The sequence below is a fragment of the Nerophis lumbriciformis genome, linkage group LG21 (genome assembly GCF_033978685.3).
Source record: "Nerophis lumbriciformis linkage group LG21, RoL_Nlum_v2.1, whole genome shotgun sequence".
In the NCBI taxonomy this organism is placed as follows: Eukaryota; Metazoa; Chordata; class Actinopteri; order Syngnathiformes; family Syngnathidae; genus Nerophis; species Nerophis lumbriciformis.
In genome coordinates this window covers 18,891,632-18,899,931 of record NC_084568.2, presented here as the reverse complement: position 1 = coordinate 18,899,931, position 8,300 = coordinate 18,891,632, and the positions used below count along the sequence as shown (strand labels likewise).

General features: G+C 35.8%; 1 long non-coding RNA gene across 1 annotated transcript; it reads right to left on the bottom strand.

Moving 5' to 3' along the window:
• Window positions 1-3,422: 3,422 nt before the first annotated feature.
• Window positions 3,423-3,865, bottom strand: LOC133621371 (uncharacterized). The gene is made up of 3 exons (XR_009817651.1): window positions 3,767-3,865; window positions 3,615-3,689; window positions 3,423-3,521 (listed from the first exon to the last, which is right to left on the bottom strand). It is a non-coding gene; the product is annotated as an uncharacterized lncRNA (long non-coding RNA).
• Window positions 3,866-8,300: the final 4,435 nt, after the last annotated feature.

The following is an 8,300-nucleotide window of genomic DNA, read 5'->3' as shown; positions in this document are numbered from 1 at the left end:
TGTATAGAAAGCTAGTCAGGGACTCTTTGCTTGTTAAATACACAATCGTTTGACAGCCCTCATATATCCATCCATCCATCCATTTTCTACCGCTTATTCCCTTTGGGGTCGCGGGGGGCGCTGGAGCCTATCTCAGCTACAATCGGGCGGAAGGCGGGGTACACCCTGGACAAGTCGCCACCTCATCGCAGGGCCAACACAGATAGACAGACAACATTCACACTCACATTCACACACTAGGGCCAATTTTTAGTGTTGCCAATCAACCTATCCCCAGGTGCATGTCTTTGGAGGTGGGAGGAAGCCGGAGTACCCGGAGGGAACCCACGCAGTCACGGGGAGAACATGCAAACTCCACACAGAAAGATCCCGAGCCTGGGATTGAACCCCAGACTACTTAGCACCTTCGTATTGTGAGGCAGACGCACTAACCCCTCTGCCACCGTGCTGCCTAATATATATATATATATATATATATATATATATATAGTTATGGTATTGCTGAGTATTGTTTTGTTGGATTGATTAATTAAAAAATAAATAAAATAAAATGAAAAAAAAATACAAAAAATTAAATAGATGTTTTTTAAATGAGAATCGATTCTGAATCGCACAACGTGAGAATTGCGATTCGAATTCAAATCGATATTTTCCCACACCCCTAATATATATATATATATATATATATATATATATATATATATTAGGGGTGTGGGAAAATCCTGGATAGCAAATTATTAAATTATTTTCCCACACCCCTAATATATATATATATATATATATATATATATATATATATATATATATATATATATATATATATATATATATATATATATATTAGGGGTGTGGGAAAATATCGATTTGAATTCGAATCGCAATTCTCACGTTGTGCGATTCAGAATCGATTCTCATTTAAAAAACATCTATTTAATTTTTTGTATTTTTTTTTCATTTTATTTTATTTATTTATTTTTTAATTAATCAATCCAACAAAACAATACTCAGCAATACCATAACAATGCAATCCAATTCCAAAACCAAACCCGACCCAGCAACACTGTTGTCGTCATAACTGTTGTAAATAGTCTATAGTCCAAAAGTCAAGGGTAACCTTGGGGGTTAGCTCCTCCTGTGTGCCGAGGCTAAAGTTGGTAAGTGTACCATCAGTAATTCCTAGGCTGGGATGGGCGGGAATAGTGAAGAAAGATAATTAATCATTGTGAGTGTTGACCAATCAGATCTCCTGGTCTGACTAATTGCAATATGAGGTAATAAAAAAAACTGCAATTGATACAATAAAAAAAATAGAAATAATTGGATAATAAAAAAAATAAGATTAATAAAAACATGTCTAATTGCAATTGAGAAAAAAAAAATTCAGATAATTAAAAAAATAAAATAAAAAATTGGATAATTAATTATAATTATAATAATTATCAACACACTAAATTATTAAATTATTCCAATTGTTGTATTTCCTCCATTTTTTCCCAATTATGTTTTTTTTATTTGGTTTATTCATTATCCAATTAGAATTGTTTCATCTTTCATTTATTTTATTATCTCAATTGCAATTAGTCAGACCAGGAGAGCTGATTGGTCAACACTCACAATGATTAATTATCTATCTTCACTATTCCCGCCCATCCCAGCCTATGAATTACTGATGGTACACTTACCAACTTTAGCCTCGGCAAACAGGAGGAGCTAACCCCCGAGGTTAGACTATTTGTTATTATCACCCATACTTACCTTTTTAACTATAAGTTAATTAACCAGCTACCACTTAGCTTTACTCTGTGTGGGGGAGGTGATACACCCCCCAGAGTACTTACAAGCAGAAACAGTGTATAGACAGAAAAGGATGGACGCATTTTGGTGTAAAAAGTAAAGATAAAGGTGAAGTTATAACACTGAAACACACTCAGGAAGAGCTGCTTTAAGACATGGCTAGCTAGCTCGCAGCTAGTCCATCCACAGTGTTTTAGCTACTTCTAAATCACTAATCCTGGCCTCCATGGCGACAAATAAAATATGTTTCTTACAAGTAGCATTATCACTGGAGGACGAGGAATAGCTAAACATGCTTCACTACCCACCGTAGGAGGATAAAATATCTCACCGCCGTCACAATGTAAACAAATGCCATGGGTGGATCTACACCTGACATCCACTGTAATGATACCAAGAGCGTATCTAGTCGATACTATTATGATTACATCGATATTTTTTATCGTCACAAAATCTTTTTTCCTTTTTTTAAAATGTATGTTTATAAAGTCAGTAAATATGTCCTTGTACACATGAGGACTTTGAATATGACCAATATATGATCCCGTAACTACTTGGTATCAGATTGATACCTAAATGTGTGGTATCATCCAAAACTAATGTAAAGTATCAAACAACAGAAGAATAAGTGATTATTACATTTTAACAAAATTGTAGATAGAAAATGTTGAAACAGAAAATAAACAGATTTTAACAGCAAATGAACAAGTAGATTAATAATCAATTTTTACAGTTTGTCCCTCATGTGTACAAAGGAATAGGTAGATAAATGATACAATATGTTGCTGCAATATACCTACAAATGAGGCATAATGATGCAATATGTACATACAGCTACCCTAAATAGCATGTTAGCATTGATTAGCTTGCAGTCATGCACGGACCAAATATGTCTGATTAGCACTCCAACAAGTCAATAACCAGCAAAGTGCACCTTTGTGCATTCACGCACAGTATAAAAAGTTTGGTGGACAAAATGAGAAGTGGAAGATTTTACATGTAAACAAATTGTTGCGTCACAGTCCACACTATGGTGAGTTCAAGAACCGCCAAAATTAGAAGAACAAAACGATGTCCACCAAATAGTGTCATCAGTGAAACATACACAAACATATTTAACAGTGGGTTTTCTAACAATTGGGAAGGTTTGTGTCATGTTTGTCCTCCAACAAAAAAAACTACTAAAAAAAAAAATATATTTCACTCGATCTTTTTCCATTTTCAATCATTTAAAAAAAAAAATGCTCCAGGTAGCCACTAGGATGCACTAAAGAGCCGCAGGTTGCTGACCCCCGCTCTAAGGTGTATGGCTGCGGAAAGTGTAAAAACAGCTAAAAAAGTAAACATGCCAATGTTAGCATGTTAACAAGCAAACAGTTGACAAAACCCAAAAATGAAAGAATATGCATATTTTACGAAAACATTTTTTTGCTAAAATGTCGGAAGAGGGGACCCTTACAAAAAAATTCAAAAAAACGGACCTGCTTCAGCAGCACAATTCTGGTGCTGTAGTTGTAGGAGATGTCTCAAAACGTCATCAGGAGTCCCGACAAAACCTGAAAATGGAAGAAAATGCATTTTTACGAAAAAAAAAAAATTTGTAAAATGTCGTAAGGGGATATCCTTACAAAAAATTTTAAAAATAAACGGATTTGCTTCAGCAGCACAAATCTGGTGTTGTAGTTGTAAAAGATGTCTCAAAACGTCATCAGGAGTCCCGACAAAACCTGAAAGTGGAAGAAAATGCATATTTTACGGAAACATTTTTTTGCTAAAATGTCGTAAGGGGGGACCCTTACGAAAAATTCAAAAAGACGGACTTGCTTTAGCAGCACAATTCTGGTGCTGTAGTTGTAGAATATGTCTTAAAACGTCATCAGGAGTCTTGACAAAACCTGAAAATGGAAGAAAGTGCATATTTTACGAAACAAAATGTTTGCTAAAATGTCGTAAGGTGGGGGGGGACCCTTACAAAAAATTCAAAAAAACAGACTTGCTTCAGCAGCACAATTCTGGTGCTGTAGTTGTAGGAGATGTCTCAAAACGTCATCAGGAGTCCCGACAAAACCTGAAAATGGAAGAAAATACATATTTTACGAAAAAAAATGTTTGCTAAAAAGTCGTAAGGGGGGACCCTTACAAAAAAAAATTAAAAAACGGACTTGCTTCAGCAGCACATATCTGGTGCTGTAGTTGTAGTAGATATCTCATAACGTCACCAGGAGTCCGGACAAAACCTGAAAATGGAAGAAAATGCATATTTTACGAAAACAATTTTTTGCTAAAATGTCGTAAAGGGGGACCCTTACAAAAAATTCAAAAAAACGGACTTGCTTCTGCAGCACAATTCTGGTGCTGTAGTTGTAGGAGATGTCTCAAAACGTCATCAGGAGTCCCTACAAAACCTGAAAATGGAAGACAATGCATATTTTACGAAAAAATTTTTTTGCTAAAATGTCGAAAGGGGGAACGATTACAAAAAATTCAAAAAAACGGACTTGCTTCAGCAGCACAATTCTGGTGCTGTAGTTGTAGGAAATGTCTCAAAACGTCAGCAGGAGTCTCGACAAAACCTGAAAATCGAAGAAAATGCATATTTTACGAAAAAAAATGTTTACTAAAAAATCGTAAGGTGGGACCCTTACAAAAAATTCAAAAAAAACGGACTTGCTTCAGCAGCACAATTATGGTGCTGTAGTTGTAGGATATTTCTCAAAACGTCACCAGGAGTCCGGACAAAACCTGAAAATGGAAGAAAATGCATATTTTACGAAAACAATTATTGCTAAAATGTCGTAAGGGGGACCCTTAAAAAAATTTTTAAAAAACGGACTTGCTTCAGCAGCACAATTCTGGTGGTGTAGCTGTAGGAGATGTCTCAAAACGTCATCAGGAGTCCCGACAAAACCTGAAAATGGGGAAAAAAATGCATATTTTAATAAAAAAAAAATGTTGCTAAAATGTTGTAAGGGGGGACCTTTACAAAAATTAAAAAAAAAACGGACTTGCTTTAGCAGCACAATTCTGGTGCTAAAGTTGTAGGAGATGTCTCAAAACGTCATGAGTCCCGACAAAACTTGAAAATGGAAGAAAATGCATATTTTACAAAAAAATGTTGTGATAAAATATGGTAAGGGGGGACCCTTACAAAAAATTAAAAAAAACGGACTTGCTTCAGCAGCACAATTCTGGTGCTGTAGTTGTAGGATATGTTTCAAAATGTCACCAGGAGTCCCGACAAAACTTGAAAATGGAAGAAAATGCATATTTTACGGAAAAATTGTTTTGCTAAAATGTAAGGGGGGACCCTTACAAAAAATTCAAAAAAACGGACTTGCTTCAGCAGCACAATTCTGGTGCTGTAGTTGTAGGAGATGTCTCAAAACGTCATCAGGAGTCCCGACAAAACCTGAAAATGGAAAAAAAATGCATATTTTAAGAAAAAAAAAATGTTGCTAAAATGTTGTAAGGGGGGACCTTTACAAAAATTAAAAAAAAAACGGACTTGCTTTAGCAGCACAATTCTGGTGCTAAAGTTGTAGGAGATGTCTCAAAACGTCATGAGTCCCGACAAAACTTGAAAATGGAAGAAAATGCATATTTTACAAAAAAATGTTGTGATAAAATATGGTAAGGGGGGACCCTTACAAAAAATTTAAAAAAACGGACTTGCTTCAGCAGCACAATTCTGGTGCTGTAGTTGTAGGATATGTTTCAAAATGTCACCAGGAGTCCCGACAAAACTTGAAAATGGAAGAAAATTTATATTTTACGGAAAAATTGTTTTGCTAAAATGTCGTAAGGGGGGACCCTTACAAAAAATTCAAAAAAACGGACTTGCTTCAGCAGCACAATTCTGGTGCTGTAGTTGTAGGAGATGTCTCAAAACGTCATCAGGAGTCCCGACAAAACCTGAAAATGGAAAAAAAATGCATATTTTAAGAAAAAAAAAATGTTGCTAAAATGTTGTAAGGGGGGACCTTTACAAAAATTAAAAAAAAAACGGACTTGCTTTAGCAGCACAATTCTGGTGCTAAAGTTGTAGGAGATGTCTCAAAACGTCATGAGTCCCGACAAAACTTGAAAATGGAAGAAAATGCATATTTTACAAAAAAATGTTGTGATAAAATATGGTAAGGGGGGACCCTTACAAAAAATTTAAAAAAACGGACTTGCTTCAGCAGCACAATTCTGGTGCTGTAGTTGTAGGATATGTTTCAAAATGTCACCAGGAGTCCCGACAAAACTTGAAAATGGAAGAAAATGTATATTTTACGGAAAAATTGTTTTGCTAAAATGTCGTAAGGGGGGAGCCTTACAAAAAATTCAAAAAAACGGACTTGCTTCAGCAGCACAATTCTGGTGCTGTAGTTGTAGGAAATGTCTCAAAACGTCATCAGGAGTCCCGACAAAACCTGAAGATGGAAAGAAAAACTTTTGCTAAAATGTCATAAGGGGGGACTCTTACAAAAAAATTTAAAAAACGGACTTGCTTCAGCAGCACAATTCTGGTGCTGTAGTTGTAGGAGATGTCTCAAAACGTCATCAGGAGTCCCGACAAAACCTGAAAATGGAAGAAAATGCATATTTTACGGGGGAAAAAATCAGCTAAAATGTCATAAGGAGGGACCCTTACAAAAAATTTAAAAAAACGGACTTGCTTCAGCAGCACAATTCTGGTGCTGTAGTTGTAGGAGATGTCTCAAAACGTCATCAGGAATCCCGACAAAACTTGAAAATGGAAGAAAATGCATATTTTACAAAAAAATTTTGTGCTAAAATATAGTAAGGGGGGACCCTTACAAAAAATTTTTTAAAAACTGACTTGCTTCAGCAGCACAATTATGGTGCTGTAGTTGTAGGAGATGTCTCAAAACGTCATCAGGAGTCCCGACAAAACCTGAAAATGGAAGAAAATTCATCTTTTACAAGGAAATTTTTTTTGCTAATATGTCGTAAGGGGGGACCCTTACAAAAAAATTCAAAAAGACGGACTTGCTTCAGCAGCACAATTCTGGTGCTGTAGTTGTAGAAGATGTCTCAAAACGTCATCAGGAGTCTTGACAAAACCTGAAAATGGAAGAAAATGCATATTTTACGAAAAAAAATGTTTACTAAAATGTCGTAAGGTGGGGGGGGGGACCCTTACAAAAAATTCAAAAAGACGGACTTGCTTCAGCAGCACTTATCTGGTGCTGTAGTTGTAGGAGATATCTCATAACGTCATCAGGAGTCCCGACAAAACATGAAAATGGAAGAAAATGCATATTTTACGGGAAAAAAAAGTTGCTAAAATGTCGTAAGGGGGAACCCTTACAAAATTTTAAAAAAACGGACTTGCTTCAGCAGCACATATCTGGTGCTGTAGTTGTAGGAGATATCTCATAACGTCATCAGGAGTCCCGACAAAACATGAAAATGGAAGAAAATGCATATTTTACGAGAAATTTTTTTTACTAAAATGTCATAAAGGGGGACCCTTACAAAAAATTCAAAAACACGGACTTGCTTCAGCAGCACAATTCTGGTGCTGTAGTTGTAGGAGATGTCTCAAAACGTCATCAGGTGTCCCGACAAAACCTGAAAATGGAAGAAAATGCATATTTTACGGGAAAAAAAAATGTTTACTAAAATGTTGTAAGGGGCGACCCTTACAAAAAATTAAAAAAAACGACTTGCTTCAGCAGCACAATTCTGGTATTGTAGTTAAAGTTAAAGTTAAAGTACCAATGATTGTCACACACATGTAGGAGATGTCTCAAAACGTCATCAGGAATCCCGACAAAACTTGAAAATGGAAGAAAATACATATTTTACAAAAAAAGGGGGAACCCTTACAAAAAAATTCAAAAAAACGGACTTGCTTCATTAGCACAATTCTGGTGCTGTAGTTGTAGGAAATGTCTTAATACGTCATCAGGAGTCGGGACAAAACATGAAAACGGAAGAAAATGCATATTTTACGAAAAAAAATGTTTGCTAAAATGTCGTAAGGAGGCACCCTTACAAAAAAGTAAAAAAAACGGACTTGCTTCATCAGCACAATTCTTGTGCTGTAGTTGTAGGAAATGTTTCAAAACGTCATTAGGAGTCCGGACAAAACCTGAAAATGGAAGAAAAAGCATATTTTACGAAAAAAAAATGTGGCTAAAATTTCGTAAAGGGGAAGGGGACCCTTACAAAAAATTAAAAAAGACGGACTTGCTTCAGCAGCCCAATTCTGGTGCTGTAGTTGTAGAAGATGTCTCAAAACGTCATCAGGAGTCCCGACAAAACCTGAAAATGGAAGAAAATGCATATTTTACGAAAACATTTTTTTGCTAAAATGTCATAAGGAGAAGAAAATGCATATTTTACGAAAAAAAATGTTTGCTAAAATGTCGTAAGGAGGCACTCCTACAAAAAAGTAAAAAAACGGACTTGCTTCAGCAGCACAATTCTGGTGCTGTAGTTGTAGGAGATGTCTCAAAACGTCATCAGGAGTCTCGACAAAACCTGAAAATGGA